This window comes from Scomber japonicus, chromosome 12 (genome assembly GCF_027409825.1).
Source record: "Scomber japonicus isolate fScoJap1 chromosome 12, fScoJap1.pri, whole genome shotgun sequence".
NCBI lineage: Eukaryota > Metazoa > Chordata > Actinopteri > Scombriformes > Scombridae > Scomber > Scomber japonicus.
In genome coordinates this window covers 29,398,534-29,414,822 of record NC_070589.1, presented here as the reverse complement: position 1 = coordinate 29,414,822, position 16,289 = coordinate 29,398,534, and positions in this window count along the sequence as shown.

Here is a 16,289-nt window from a genome sequence, read left to right as displayed (position 1 = left end):
CCAACAATGAGCGCATAGGTTCGCTGCCTAGTAGATAGATAACATTACCTTGGTAGATTAGCTTAGTTTGTTAGCTACACTGTAAAAAAAATGTCTGTGTCTTTTATTTTATTGTGTGTCCTTGTTGGGAGAGATGATAACTTATAGAAAATACAAACCAAGAACAAGAAGACACCACACACAATCTGAAGAGACGGTGCAGGACATGAGCTGATTTACAACAGATAATAATGCTGCTGGCTAAAAAAAATAAAAAACCAACCCTTTGCCATGTTTTAACCCTCCTGTTGTCCTCGAGTCAAGGAAGGAAGGGAGGGAGGAAGAAGGGAGGAAAGATAGGCAGAGGAAAGAAGGAAGGAAGGGAGGAAGGTAGGGGGGAGGAAAGAAAGAGAGAAGGAAGAAAGGACGGAGGAAAGAAGGAAGGAAGGAGGGAGGGAGAAAGGAAAAGAGGAAGGACGGAACGAAGGAGGGAGGGAGAAAGGAAAAGAGGAAGGAAGGAAGGAAGGAAGGAGGGAAGGAGGGAAGAAGGAAAGTAAGGTAGGAGGGAAGAAGGAAAGTAAGGTAGGAGGGAGGAAGGAAAGGATGGAGGAAAGAAGGAAGGAAGGAAGGAAGGAGGGAGGGAGAAAGGAAAAGAGGAAGGAAGGAACGAACGAAGGAGGGAGGGAGAAAGGAAAAGAGGAAGGAAGGAAGGTAGGAGGGAAGAAGGAAAGTAAGGTAGGAGGGAGGAAGGAAAGGAAGGAAGAAAGAAGGAAGGAAGGAAGGAAGGAAGGAGGGAGGTAGAAAGGAAAAGAGGAAGGAACGAACGAACGAAGGAGGGAGGGAGAAAGGAAAAGAGGAAGGAAGGAAGGTAGGAGGGAGGAAGGAAAGTAAGGTAGGAGGGAGGAAGGAAAGGAAGGAAGAAAGGATGGAGGAAAGAAGGAAGGACGGAGGGAGGAAGGACGGATGGAAGGAAGGATTTGAAGAGACGGTGCAGGACATGAGCTGATTTACAACAGATAATAATGCTGTTGGCTAAAAAAAAAAACAACCCCTTTTTCATGTTTTAACCCTCCTGTTGTCCTCGAGTCAAGGAAGGAAGGGAGGGAGGAAGAAGGGAGGAAAGAAAGAGAGAAGGAAGGAAGGAAGGTAGGAGGGAGGAAGGAAAGGAAGGAAGAAAGAACAAAGGAAAGAAGGAAGGAAGGAGGGAGGGAGAAAGGAAAAGAGGAAAGGAAAAGGTAGGAGGGAGGAAGGAAAGTAAGGTAGGAGGGAGGAAGGAAAAGAGGAAGGAAGGTAGGAGGGAGGAAGGAAAAGAGAGAAGGAAGGAAGGAAGGTAGGAGGGAGGAAGGAAAGGAAGGAAGAAAGGACGGAGGAAAGAAGGAAGGAAGGAGGGAGGGAGAAAGGAAAAGAGGAAGGAGGGAGGGAGAAAGGAAAAGAGGACGGAACGAAGGAAGGAAGGAAGGTAGGAGGGAAGAAGGAAAGTAAGGTAGGAGGGAGGAAGGAAAGGAAGGAAGAAAGGATGGAGGAAAGAAGGAAGGACGGAGGGAGGAAGGACAGATGGAAGGAAGGATTTGAAGAGACGGTGCAGGACATGAGCTGATTTACAACAGATAATAATGCTGTTGGCTAAAAAAAACAACCCCTATATGTCATGTTTTAAATTGAATTCAAGGTTTATGGTCTTTAGGTGTAAAGTAATTTAATTCATGAAAAATGTAGGAGTTCACATTTCTGACCCAACTGAGTGTTGATTTTACACTGTAAAAAATTGTCTGTAGAATTTACTATAGACTGAAATTCTGTAAAATAATGACTTCTAAAACCTGTAAATGGAAATACAATAGAGTATTTTTTACTTTACAATAATATTTCATAGAATACTAAACCAAACATAACTGTTCATTTAAAAGAAATAATATGTTAAAAAAAAGAAATGACCTATTACTGTAGAAAAAACGTAATACAAAAAGCAATATAATGCAATTAAATGACAACATGATAGTGTTAAAATAACATTATTCATAGATTTTTAGGGGAAGTTATGGAAAAAAGTCATTAAAAAGATTTTACTATGGTATAAAATGTCTTATAATTAGGCTTTCACAGTTATATAATGTTGGTAGTTTTCAGTGAAATGGGATTCTGGGTACAATAATAGACAAAAAAGATCAGGTGGTGCAATGGTTAACACTGTCGCCTCACAGCAAGAGGGCTCTGGGTTTGAACCCGCCGGCTGGCTCGTACCTTCTGCGTGGCGTTCGTATGTACTGTACTCCGGTTTCCTCCCACAGACCAAAAACATGCAGCTTAGGTTAATTAGTCACTCTAAATGGCCTGTAGCTGTGAATGTCAATGGTTGTCTGTCTACTCTACGTCTATACTCTCTGTGATGGACTGGTGACCTGTCCAGGCTGTAGTCCGCCTCTAGCTCAATGACAGCTGGGATCGGCTCCAACCCCCCCCCCCCCCCCCCCCCCAACAACGACCCACGACCCTCTAGAGAGGAAAAGCAGTATGAATATTTGATGTGAACTGTTTTAATAACATAATGGTTATGCCAATTCAGCAGAAATCCAATGTTGAATTTAGTGGATTAACTCTTTATTTTACAGGTTATTACAGTGTTGCCGTATTTTTTACAGAATTATTCTGGCAAACACGGCTATTTTTTCCCCATAAAAACAACGGGAGTTTTTTTTTTACAGTGTAACTTCATGAAGTGAAAGTTCTGTCACAAAACTATATTACATGTTACACATCTTTGCACACTTTTAAGTTAGTGCGAAGCCTACACAGTGTATATATTATATTATACGCATTATATTACATATGGCGCTTTTCCACTACACAGTTCCAGCACAACTCGCCTCGGCTCGATTCCAGGAACGACCTTTTCCATTACAGAAAGGTACCTACTCAACGTGTGCGGGGTCGTCATAGCAACGGCTCCGCGAAAATGCTGTGACTTCGTTTTCTACGCGACACAAACACATAAACAATGGAGGACATGGAGGCGATGGTGTACTTGCTGCTGTATGAGGCTTTCTGTCACACACAAAGCAAAGAGAAGAGAAACGTATGGCTGTAACGCTGTTACCGGTATTTAAAAATGGCGGGTTTGATTCTTGTGTGGGACGGCTCATGACTCTTCCAGCGACAACTCTTCTGACCAATCAGTGGCCGGCAGTCTGTTGACGTCACATTTAGTATCGGCTCGGCTCGCTTGGAACCTCAGCAGAGCAGGTACTAAAAAAGTAGCAGGTACCAGGTACTATGCCTAGTGGACACGCAAAAAAAACAGAGTCGAGTCGTGCTGGAACTGTGTAGTGGAAAAACACCAATAGACTACAACATATAAACTAAATTAGTAAAAATTAGATTTTAACACATCTTTTGAAACTCTTCCATACTGCCATAACACAAAAATATGTACAGAATAGTGAATTTGTAACCCCCATTTCTACTAATTGACTCTATTGCTTAATATAAAATATATCTTAGTATCTCAGTACTCTTTATCCCTCTTCACCTTCATCACTCTCTGGTCCAATGATTTGGACCACCTCCCGGTTAAAGATGTGACCAGTTTTGGTCTGGTAGTCTCTAACCCAGCGTGCCTGCTACTAAAGAAGATTACGATAATCCACTGTCAACAATGTTTTCAACTCCATTTACTAACATCTACTTCCAATCTCTCCAAAAACCCACACAGACAGACAGACGGATGGACGGGCAGACAGCAGCGGTACTAGAGTGCTAGACCGATGCTGAGGAATCTGTTCTTTGTCTAAAACTCCCGAGAGACAAAAATAATTACTTTACCATGAAAATCACACATTGTGAATTTTGTTTTCCTCTATAATTTTGTAGATAATTGAATTGGATATCCCCGAGGCATTACATAGGCTGAAAAAAAAAAAAAAAAAAAACTAAGCCAACTGAGCAAACACACACACAAGGAAGAAATGTAAAAATTTGTCTCAGTGTCGACTTATTATTTCTGTGCCATTAGACGACTTATCTGAATGCGCTCCGTGTCAGTCTGGATAATACAAGATTGACTGACGCCACCAAAAAAAAAAAAAAAACAACAAAATAATTGCCTTAAAAATAACACAAGCAATCACAGTGGATATGAGCCCGAGCCCGAGCCCGTCACATACACTAAAAGAGGCAGAGACAAACACAAGGCATGTAGAAGCACATATACTCTTGCAGGCGTGAGACTACAAAGCGCCTGGCAGTTCTGTGTTTGCTTGTTGAGCTTTCATTAAGTGTGATGGAGGTGTGAAGCTTTCGTTTGATCACTGTCTTATCCACATCCCAATTACTTCGGCCTGTTAGCTGCCAACAGGAGTGAATGGGGAAGCTAAGACAGCCTTGAAGTCCAATCCCCTCCCCCCACTTTTTCCACTTTAAATTAGGGCTTCTTTGCACTTTCCGTGTTGGAACATATATTTGGCTTTGGGGCTGGTGTGTCTTTGTGTGTGTGTGTGTGTGTGTGTGTGTGTGTGTGTCGCCTCTTTACTGAGCTTAAGATAAAAGGGATGTGATATCTCCAGTGATATGATCTAAGTGTCAAGAGTTAAAGTAACTTCAGTCAGCATAACAAATGTAAACAAATGCACAGGACTGTGTCTTTTATTTTATTTTATTGTGTGTCCTTGTTGAAGAGACGATAACTTATAGAAAATACAAACCAAGTACAACAAGACACCACACACAATCTGAAGAGACGGTGCAGGACATGAGCTGTTGGCTAAAGGAAGGAAGAAGGAAGGAAGGGAGGGAGGAAGGAAGGAAAGAAAGGCAGAGGAAAGAAGGAAGGAAGGAAGGGGGGAGGAAGCGAGGAAGGTAGGGGGGAGGAAAGAAAGAGAGAAGGAAGGTAGGAGGGAGGAAGGAAGAAAGGACAGAGGAAAGTAGGAGGGAAGAAGGAAAGTAAGGTAGGGGGAGGAAGGAAGGAAGATATAAGGGAGGAAGGAAAGGAAGGAAGGAAGGAGGGAGGGAGAAAGGAAAAGAGGAAGGAAGGAAGGAAGGAAGGAAGGAGGGAAGGAGGGAGGGAGAAAGGAAAAGAGGAAGGAAGGAAGGAGGGAGGGAGAAAGGAAAGGAAGGAAGAATGGAGGAAGTAAGGGAAGGAAGACAGGATGGAGGAAAGAAGGAAGGAAGGAAGGAAGGAAGGAAGGAAGGAGGGAGGAAGGACAGATGGAAGGAAGGACTGAAGGAAAGGAAGGGAGGGAGGGAGGAAAGAAGGAACAGTCAAAACAGAAGGGGTCAATTTGACCCGGGAGGACGACAGGAAGGTTAAATTGAATTCAAGCTTTATGGTCTCTCCTCGGTGTAAAATAATTTAATTCATGAAAAATGTCGGAGTTCAGATTTCTGACCGGACTGAGCGTTGATGAGAGATGAGCCGTGAATCAGTGTTATTGACAGAATCTGCAGGTTTCTGCTTTATTGTTGGTTCAGACAGAATGCTAAGTGAGTTTCAGAGGCAGTGCGCTTGCATACAAAGTCATGGAAGACATAATTAGACACAAATTTGCCCGGGGCAGCACAAATTGATGCGAAAATTCAAGCTGAAGTTTTTTTTTTTTTTTTTTTAACTTAACAGTTTCAAATAAGAGACAAAAAAACAGAGTAGTTGGAGGGTTGTGAGGTCAGTCTGAATCTGTACTGAACTCACTCCCACACTTAGCTTACAGTTAATGTACAGTTGTTTTTTTACTGAACATAATAAATGTTTAGAGATGCAACAGACCGCTGCAACTTTGAAGTTACAGTGTGTATTAATAGCAAGCACTAAAACTACGACATACTCCACAACTCAGCAGTGATAATTCTTTGTACTAAACCAATTAAAATCTGTAAAGTAATTTATAATTTCTACTTTTAATCAACAAATCTTTAACCCTCTGTAAATGCCACGCTAGTCAGCTAATGAACGTTAACCCTGCTAGCCAGCTAATAAACACTAATCCCGCTAGCCGGCTAATAAACGTTAGCTCCACTAGCCAGCTAATAAACGATAGCCCCGCCCCCAGTCCGCTGACGTAATTGGTTCTTGCTTTAGACCAGCAAAGAGTTGGTGCTCACTCTGGCTCCCGTTCTGAGGCTCAGGGCTGGAGCTTTGGCGGTGGAAAAGCAAAGAACCGGTGCTTAGTCAGGCTCTGACTCTTTTACCACCAGCTCCAGCTTGGTGGAAAAGGGGTATCAATGGGTTTCAAGTGGGGCCCATCTGGGTGAGTTACATTACACTTACATCCCATATGGGGCTCATACAGTCAGCCCATGTTACTGAAACCATGTGGGACCTGCAAAATGTGCCCAGTTCAAGCCCATTCCCACTCAGTACCCGCGTAGCCTGCCCACATGGACATGCTGGTTGAGCTGTTTCAAACAGAGGGGCAGCATAAAGGACCAGTAAGATGAAAATAATCATGCAAATAAATCATGCAAAGATATTCCAGTTTACTCCCAGGATATAAATATAGACATGGAAATGTGCATGATACATTCCTGTTAACAAGTAATGCAGATTGATAATATCTTAGCAGCAGTTCAGAATGATTTGCATAAAGATTTTTAATGAAGCTTAAACCTAGGACTGAAATGATATGGTATAAGAGGGATAATACCCAACAAGGCTAAATCCCTACGGAGGTAAAGAACCAACGGACACAAACAATCAGGGGATGTACAACTTGGGACTTTATTAACCCTCTCATGCCTTGGTCACTTGCTGACATACAGTACTGTTTGTAACTAAATCTAAAATATCATAAATATTTCATTTATTTAAAAAAAAAAGTATCTTAGGTCTCACTAAAAATTCCTGAAATACAGTCCCTGCACTTCGACTTCCTGCCATTGTCCATAACATTGTCTTGTTTTGGTTGACTGGGTGGTTGTATCGCCTGCAGCGTAAACATATATCAGGGAGAAAATGACGTACGAGTCCTGGAGAAAAATATGAAACAAAAAAAACAAAAAAACACAAGCAAGCACAGTCCTGTATGTCTCTGGTGGACTGGTGTAATAACTAGAGTCAGTCATTTTGCATTATATAACAGTAAAGGGTACCATGATATTTATATAAGGCTTAGTTGAAGGGAGGTCAGGTGTGCACTGCTATTGACCTCATTCACTATTCTAATCACACACACACACACACACACACACACACACACACACACACACACACGGACGGCTGTGTCTGCTCAGTCTGAAGTCTCCAGCCCGAGGCCATGAGAGTGTAAAGAGACAAGTGTTAGGATGTGAAGTGACATGAGCTTCCACACAGGGAGGAACAGTCCTCTGTCTGCCTCTGAGGCAACGCAGTTACAAGTTAATAATGCTAGAGCTGTGTATCCATCCCATGATGCATTGCTCCAATGCCAAGGCGAGACCTTCACTGACCCTCTTTTCTCCTATACATCTGCCACCACCTTGTACACCACTCAGCCACAAGGCACACTATGATAAAATGCATAATGTATAACTGCAGAATATGTAAAATGTTACCTTAAATGGCTTTTTTTTTTTTTTTTTTTTTACAAACCTGGAGGACATTTTATTATGTTTGGTTTTGATTTTCACGGGCATTTTATTCTGAATGTATTAAACTATAAATTAAATCATTGAGTAATGACGTAAAATACCACTGGCAGCAAGCTCTCTAAAGCACTCTGTCCTAAACCACTTCATTCTAATTTCCCCTATTTCCCCTCCTTATACTATATATGTCGTTCTTTCACTGATTTAATGGTATGTAGAGGTTGGCATTACGCTTAGCTTACGGCTGGTGATTCCATTTTCTACTTCTTTGAGCTTCATACAAACAATTTATGAAGACTTTTTCTCAGCCAGAATACAGCGCAAGTAGCACTCTGTCCTAAACCATGTTCCCTCCTGTTGTCCTCGAGTCAAGGAAGGAAAGGGAGGGAGGATGGGAGGAGGGAGGAATGAAAGAAGGAGGGAGGAAAGGAGAGAGGAAGGAAGGAGGAAAGGAAGGAAGGAAAGGAGGAAGGAAGGAAGGAAGGAAGGAAGGAAGGAAGGAAGGAAGGAAGGAAGGAAAGGATGGGAGGAAGAAGGAAGGAAAGGAGGGAGGAAGGAAGGAAGGAAGGAAAGGAGGGAAGAAAGGAGGGAGGAAGGAAGGATGGGAGGAAGAAGGAAGGAAAGGAGGGAGGAAGGAAGGAGGGAAGGAAGGAAGGATGGAGGGAAGAAGGAAAGGAGAGAGGGAGGAAGGAGGGAAGGAAGGAAGGAAGGAATGAAGAAAGAAAAGGAGGAAGGAAGGAAGGAAAAGAGAGAGGAAGGAAGGATGGAAGGGAGGCAGAAGGAAGGAAGGAAAGGAGGGAGGAGGGAAGAAGGAAGGAGAGGAGGGAGGAAGGAGAGGAGGGAGGAAAGGAACAGACAGGGCCAATTTGACCTGGGAGGACGACACAAAGGCTAATGGTATGTAGAGGTTGGCATTACGCTTAGCTTACGGCTGCTGATTCCATTTTCTACTTCTCTGAGCTTCATACAAACAATTTATGAAGACTTTTTCTCAGTCAGAATACAGCGCAAGTGTTGGAATATGAAATTAGATATCACACATTTATGCTGTCAGCTTTGCAACCATTATAATATTTGGAATTTAAAGTGAACTTGCAGATTTTGTTGGTTACATTTCTTCAACTTGTTTGCACTAATCATGTGTAGTTGTGACAGAAACTTGATGATGAAATATTGCATTATTAGACAAATAAACATTTCCATTTCACTTCATATCTTGGTTCTATCCAGGCGGGGAGTTCTGGTCCTCTGAAATGAGGCCAACCAGGAAGTAACTTAGAACTGCATTCTATCAAAAGGCCACCAGGGGGCGACCGTCTCTATACAAGTCAATGGAGAATTCACCAACTTCTCACTTGATTTCTAACCTCAGTAAACGTTTTCAAAATGTGTTTATGGTCTCAATCGCTAGTTTAAAGCCTTCTTCAATGCAGTATGATGTTCATTTGGGACATTTTGGCCTCCCTGATTTTATATTTGACGATAAAGCAGGGTATGCATTAGGGCGTGGCTACGTCCTGATTGACAGGTTGATTGACCAATGTCCTTGAGATCCAGCCCTCGCAACCATAGCAACCTCCCCGCTCCACCCATGGCCACGCCTCATGCCCATATAAGTAGAAGCTGTGTTTTTATTTTTCCCAGCATGCACCTGAAATTTTCAAGATGGCGCTGCCCAGATTCGAAACTATTGGCTTCCGAGCAGCATTCCACAAACCAATGGGTGACGTCACAGATGTTACGTCCATTTCTTTTATACAGTCTATGGTTCTATCCAGATCACATCAGCACATTTTTTTACTTTACATAGAGCAAAGTTACTGTTGGCTAGTAACCAGATTTCTTGGATGATAAAAAATCTGGTTTTCTTAATCGAGATAAAGTATTTGCACTTCTAGAGCTCTAATGAAGACTATAGTTACTGTGACTGTGTGTGCATATCGTGTGGAGTGGTAAATGGACTCTACTTACACAGTGTTTTTCTAGTCTTTTACACTACATGTCACATTCATTTATTCACACACATTCATACGCTGATGAAAGGTCGACCACGCAGAGTGCCAACATACTCGTGCAGCAGGGAGACGAACCATTCACACGCATTCACACGCATTCACACACCGTTGGAGCAGCAATTTGGGGTTAAGTATCTTGCCGAAGGACACATGGATGTGCGGAGTGGACTTCCGATTGGTAGACAACTATGTATCTCCTGAACCACAACCACCCTAAAGTTTACAGTAGTTAAAATGAAAACCAGTATATTGTTTTTTGATGGAAATAACAGTACTTGATGTTATGCTCAAGTGGCTCAAGTGGCCACAACAAATCAGTGGCATCAGTAATGTATGAGCTGGGTGACGGATGGGTGAATATGAGAGTGTGTGTGTGTGTGTGTGTGTGTGAGGGTGTTGTAAAAGTGCAGAAAGGAAAATAAATACAACCAAAACTGCATCTTTGGAAACCAAAACCAAATCAAGGATTTCCAGGAGGTCTGAGCTCTCGCATTGCTTACCCATGAATGGAGAAAGAGTCACATATAAGCTACAGATACCTCTTTACCCCCGAGCTGGAGCCAGTGCTGGTTCGGAGCTAGTGCTAGAGCCAGTGCTCTGTTGCTTTTCCACCGACAAGGAGCCACGTGATTACGTCACTGTATAACGTAGCCAGCGCGCGCCTTTGAAGCACTTCCATGATTCACCAGTGAGAGGCAGCAACATGGTGCAAGGCATCTAGCCTGCAGGAAACGAAGAAGAAGAAGAAGAAGACGACAGCTCTCGCAAAAAATGATAAAGATAGTACTTTTAATCAACAAATGTTTAACTCTCTGTAAATGCCACGCTAGTCAGCTAATGAACGTTAATCCCGCTAGCCGGCTAATAAACGTTAGCCCTGCTAGCCGGCTAATAAACGTTAGCCCTGCTAGCTGGCTAATAAACGTTAGCCCGTTGTGCACGTTTGCTGTTTGGATGGGGGCGGAACTAAGCGGAAACACATCTCAATGGGGAAAATGAGTTTGATATAACACAGGTGTTAAAAAAAATCCTGATCAGCACATCACTTCTAGACAATATGGTATCATACATACTGCAGTGACTCTTATCGCCAGCAGCTCAGCTTTTAAATACCGTAATATTACCGTACAACTGGTAAAATATCAGGAAAGTATAGAAAATAGATACTTCTCTTACCTACCGACAAATAGAGGTTTTTGAGGCCTTGCACCACATCTCTTATTATATCTACTTCATGATTCAAGGTGTTGCACTCTGTATTTACTCATTAGTCCAGTAAGTTACATTTTCACTCTGACTGTTAAGACTTAAAAATGATTAGTCAGTGTTGCAGGGAAAATCCTCAGCCTCTGCAGACCTGGCATAAAGCGTAGCGCAGACAGGATTTATAAGAGCCATAAGGAAGGAAGGCTTAGGAACATTTGCATTAAAAATAGACATGTATATATATATTGCTTTAAAACCTTATTATTTGAAAGAAAAGGGAGTCGATTAGGATCTAAATTAGAGTCTGGCTACTGTAACATAAACTAATTGTGTTTTGGTTTGAAACTTGAATTTGAGTGTGTGTGTGTGTGTGTATGTGTGTGTGTATGTGTGTGTTTGACTGCATTTACCTCACATCACCTTCCCTTATATAACATTCATATCAGCACCTGCTCCGCTCTGAACTTGCTGCTCTCTCTTTCTCCCTCTCTTTCTCTCTCTCTCTCTCCGTCTCTCTCTCTACCTCCCTCTCTTTCTCTGTCTCTCTCTTTCTCTGTCTGTCTCTCTCTCTCTCTCTCTCCATCTCTCTTTCTCTCTCCATCTCTCTCTCTCTCTCTCCCTCTCTGTCTCTCTCTCTCTCTATCTCTCTTTCTCTGTCTCTCTCTCTCTTTTCTGTCTCTCTCTCTCTCTCTCCATCTCTCTTTCTCTCTCCGTCTCTCTCTTTCTCTCTCCCTCTCTCCCTCTCTATCTCTTTCTCTGTCTCTCTCCGTCTCTCTCTCTTTCTCTCTCCCTCTTTCTTTGTCTCTCCCTCTCTCTCTCTCTGTCTCTCCCTCTCTTTCTCTCTCCCTCTCTCTTTCTCTCTCCGTCTCTCTCTCTCTCTCTCCGTCTCTCTCTCTCTGTCTTTCTCTCTTCCCTCTCTGTCTCTCTCCCTCTCTGTCTCTCTCTTTCTCTCTGTCTCTCTCTCGTTCTTTCTCCACCAGTCGTGGTTGTAATCTGACTCATTATATCAACATAATCTCTGTGTCGCTTCCCTTGAATGTGTTTATTCTTTTCTAATTAATTAAAAATCAAATACAAACTAAAGATTATATCATAACAATCATAACACAGTTTTTTTTTCTCAGGAGTTCACCTGCGGCCAATGAAAGTGTTTTGTAATCAAGATCACTGAGTTTATTTTTCTTTCTTTCTTGAGTTTAGTCATCTCATAAAAAATCCCACTTGCTCACAGCATCAATGAGCTCTCCTTCAACTTCACACTGTGCAGCGCCAGGATCAGAAAACATGCCGATTTCAGATGCAAAGAAAAATTCTCTCCTTCCTCTTTTCCTTTCTCCCTCCCTCCCTCCCTCCTTCTCTTTTTTCCTTCTTTCCTGCCCCTTCCTTCTTTCGTCCTTCCTTCCTTCCTCTCCTACCACCCTTCCTTCTTTCCTTCCTCCTTACCTTCCTCTTTTCCTTTCTTCCTCCCTCCCTCCTTCTCTCTTTTTTTTCCTTCTTTCCTGTCCCTTCCTTCCTTCTTTACTTCTTTCCTCCGTCCTTCCTTCCTCTCCTACCACCCTTCCTCCTTACCTTCCTCTTTTACTTTCTCCCTCCCTCCCTCCTTCTCTCCTGCCCCCTTCCTTCTTTCCTCCAATTAAGCTGATTCAGCAAACTGAGGCTCATTAGGAAGAAATGATGCATGCTGATTAATGAAATGTTAATAATAATAATAGTCTCTCTCTCTCTCTCTCTCTCTCTCTCTCTCTCTCTCTCTCTCTCTCTCTCTCTCTCTCTCTCTCTCTCTCTCTCTCTCTCTCTCTCTCTCTCTCTCTCTCTCTCTCTCTCTCTCTCTCTCTCTCTCTCTCTCTCTCTCCGATCATTTCCTGCAGTGTCTTGTCTTTTATAGGTTTTAATAATCTTCACATCTGTTCAGAGTTTAAAGTAAAGATCATTTTGGAAAGAAGCTAATCCATACCTCGGGTTAGATAAATAAAACCCTACTTCTAATAATGTCTATTATTGATCACCTCTCCCACATGTATTCAACTACGTCTAATTCCGAGATGATGAAAGGTTGCAGCAGAGCCTCTCATTTCTCTGTATATCATAATTTCTTCTTCTTCTTCTTCTTCCTCTTCCCGTTCCTATTCCTCTTCTTCTTCTTCTTCCTCTTCCTTTCCTCTTCTCGTTCCTCTTCTTCTTCTTCCTCTTCTCGTTCCTATTCCTCTTCTTCTTCTTCCTCTTCCTTTCCTCTTCTCGTTCCTCTTCTTCTTCCTCTTCCTTTCCTCTTCTCGTTCCTCTTCTTCTTCTTCTCCTTCTTCCTCTTCTCGTTCCTCTTCTTCTTCTACCTCTTCTCGTTCCTCTTCTTCCTCTTCCTTTCCTCTTCTCGTTCCTCTTCTTCTTCTTCTTCTCCTTCTTCCTCTTCTCGTTCCTCTTCTTCTTCTTCTCGTTCCTCTTCTTCCTCTTCCTTTCCTCTTCTCGTTCCTCTTCTTCTTCCTCTTCCTTTCCTCTTCTCGTTCCTCTTCTTCTTCTTCTCCTTCTTCCTCTTCTCGTTCCTCTTCTTCTTCTTCTTCCTCTTCTCGTTCCTCTTCTTCTTCTTCCTCTTCTCGTTCCTCTTCCTTTCCTCTTCTTCTTCCTCTTCCTTTCCTCTTCTCTTCCTCTTCATTTCCTCTTCTCGTTCCTCTTCATTTCCTCTTCTCGTTCCTCTTCATTTCCTCTTCTCGTTCCTCTTCTTCTTCCTCTTCATTTCCTCTTCTCGTTCCTCTTCTTCTTCTTCCTCTTATCGTTCTTCTTCTTCTTCTTCTTCCTCTTATCGTTCTTCTTCTTCCTCTTATCGTTCTTCTTCTTCCTCTTCCTTTCCTCTTCTTCTTCCTCTTCCTTTCCTCTTCTCGTTCCTCTTCTTCTTCTTCTCCTTCTTCCTCTTCTCGTTCCTCTTCTTCTTCTTCTTCCTCTTCTCGTTCCTCTTCTTCTTCTTCCTCTTCTCGTTCCTCTTCCTTTCCTCTTCTTCTTCCTCTTCCTTTCCTCTTCTCGTTCCTCTTCATTTCCTCTTCTCGTTCCTCTTCATTTCCTCTTCTCGTTCCTCTTCATTTCCTCTTCTCGTTCCTCTTCTTCTTCCTCTTCATTTCCTCTTCTCGTTCCTCTTCTTCTTCTTCCTCTTATCGTTCTTCTTCTTCTTCTTCTTCCTCTTATCGTTCTTCTTCTTCCTCTTATCGTTCTTCTTCTTCCTCTTCCTTTCCTCTTCTTCTTCCTCTTCCTTTCCTCTTCTCGTTCCTCTTCTTCTTCTTCTCCTTCTTCCTCTTCTCGTTCCTCTTCTTCTTCTTCCTCTTCTCGTTCCTCTTCTTCTTCTTCTCGTTCCTCTTCTTCTTTTTCTTCTTCTGCAGGAGTGAATGTTTGAAGAGTCTTATCCCTCTCTCTGTGTTGATGTGAGTCAGCTTCAACTGTTCACACGCAAAACGACACAAGAAATGTTTTTTTTGACAAACGTCCTTGATTTTTTTTTTCTTCCTGCTCCATTCTGCATTGATGCAAAGAACAAGAAAAAAAAAAAAACCCTCCTTCTCTTGTCATGATGAAATGAGCTTGTAAACAAAGGCTGCTGTTTAGTTGCAGGCGGCGTCGGCATCGTCGTCTAAAAGCCGCAGCAGGAAACAGAAGAGAGATTGTATTTCTAGGTATTTCTGCAAGGCTTTGCTGCAGTCACAAGAACGACTGTTTGAAAAATCCTTAGTCTCGTTACGTCGTGCAGAAGCAAATAAAATCATAATTGTTTTTGGGGGTTTTTTTTGCAGGCTTGAAACAGCCGAGCAAAAATCTCTGTGAAGTGTGTGAAGTTTTTTTTTTTTTTTTTTCCTGGCTCGCTGTGTCAACACAAATATCACAGAAGTCTTAAGTCTTCAGTTTCATCACAGCTCGTTATGTTGTTCAGAATCAATAAAAATCATCCAATTATGAGTTCTCTGCCCTGAAAGGAACCTTTTGTTTGGAGGTTTGGTTTGCTCTCCTCCTCTCCTCCTCTCCTCCTCTCCATCAGCAGCTCACACTCACCTTTTTTTCTTCTTTCTTTTTTTTTATTTTTATTGGATCACATTTTTATTTTATTTTCATTCAAACACAAAACAAATAATGAGGAAGAAAGGGAGGAAGGAAAGGAAGGAAGGAAGGACAGAGGAAAGAAGGAAGGGAGAGAGGGAGGGAGGGAGAAAGGAAAAGAGGAAGGGAGGGTTAGGGTTAGGGGAGGAAAGAAAACGAGATGGAGGGAGGGAGGAAAGAAAGGAAGGAAAGAAAGAAGGACAGAAGGGAGGACAAAAGGGAAGGAAGGGAGGAAGGTAGGGGGTAGGAAAAAAGAGATGGAGGGAGGGAGGAAAGAAAGGAAGGAAAGAAGGACAGAAGGGAGGAAGAAAGGGAAGGAAGGAAGGAAACAGAGAGGAAGGAAAGAAAGAGAAGGAGGGAGGGAGGGAGGGAGGGAGGAAGGAAGGAAAGGAAGAAAGAGAGAGGAAGGAAGGAGGGGCACTGAACATACCGTAACATCAACCCCTCCCCCCACACATACATAGGATGAAAATGATAAACTAATTAAAAATATATAATAATAAAATAAAATTAAAAAAAAACAATAACACATTATATATATATATATATATATATATATAAAATAAAAAAATAATAAAAAATAAATTAAATTAAATAGAATAAAATAAATAAATAAATAAATAAAATAAAATAGAATGAAAAATAAATTAAAAAAATAAAATGGAATTTAAAAAAATAGAATCGAGATAGGCGGCTAAAAGCACCTTTTGTCTTTGATGCTGTGTATTTCCATCATTAAACATGTGCCATGATAATAATTATAATAATAATAATAATAATAATAATAATAATAATGAACAAAGGATCTAATTATTTGCTCTGAAACCAAACGGTACAAACTACAATACAAATATCTGAGCAGTTATTTACATTCAACGTCTACTGTGTCACTTCTGCTTTTAGACAAAGGACCAGAGTCAGCTTCAGAGTCAGCTTCCTGTCACACAGCAGCTTATTGTTCGCTCTCATTAACTCTGACTGTTCAATTCCTCCCTAAATATAACCAAATGCTGCTGTTACCTAACTCTATTCTTTAACCTTCCTGTCGTCCTCCCGGGTCAAATTGACCCCGTCTGTTTTGACTGTTCCTTCTTTCCTCCCTTACTTCCTTCTGTCTGTCCTTCCTCCCTCCCTCCCTCCCTCCCTCCTTCTCTCATTCTTTCCTTCATCCAACCCCCTTTCTTCCTTCCTTCTGTCCTTCTTTCCTTTCTGCCTTTCCTTCCTCTTTCCTCCCTCCCTCCTTCTCTTTCTTTCCTCCCCCTACCTTCCTCCCTTCCTCTTTTCCTTTGTCCCTCCCTCCTTCCTCCCTCCCTTCCTTCCTTCTGTCGGTCCTTCCTCCCTCCCTCCTTCTCTCTTTCTTTCTTTCCTTCCTCCATCTCCCTTTCTTACTTCCTTCTGTCCTTCCCTCCTTCCTTCCTTTCTTTCCTCCCTCCCTCCATCTCTCGTTCTTTCATCCCCCCTCCCTTCCTC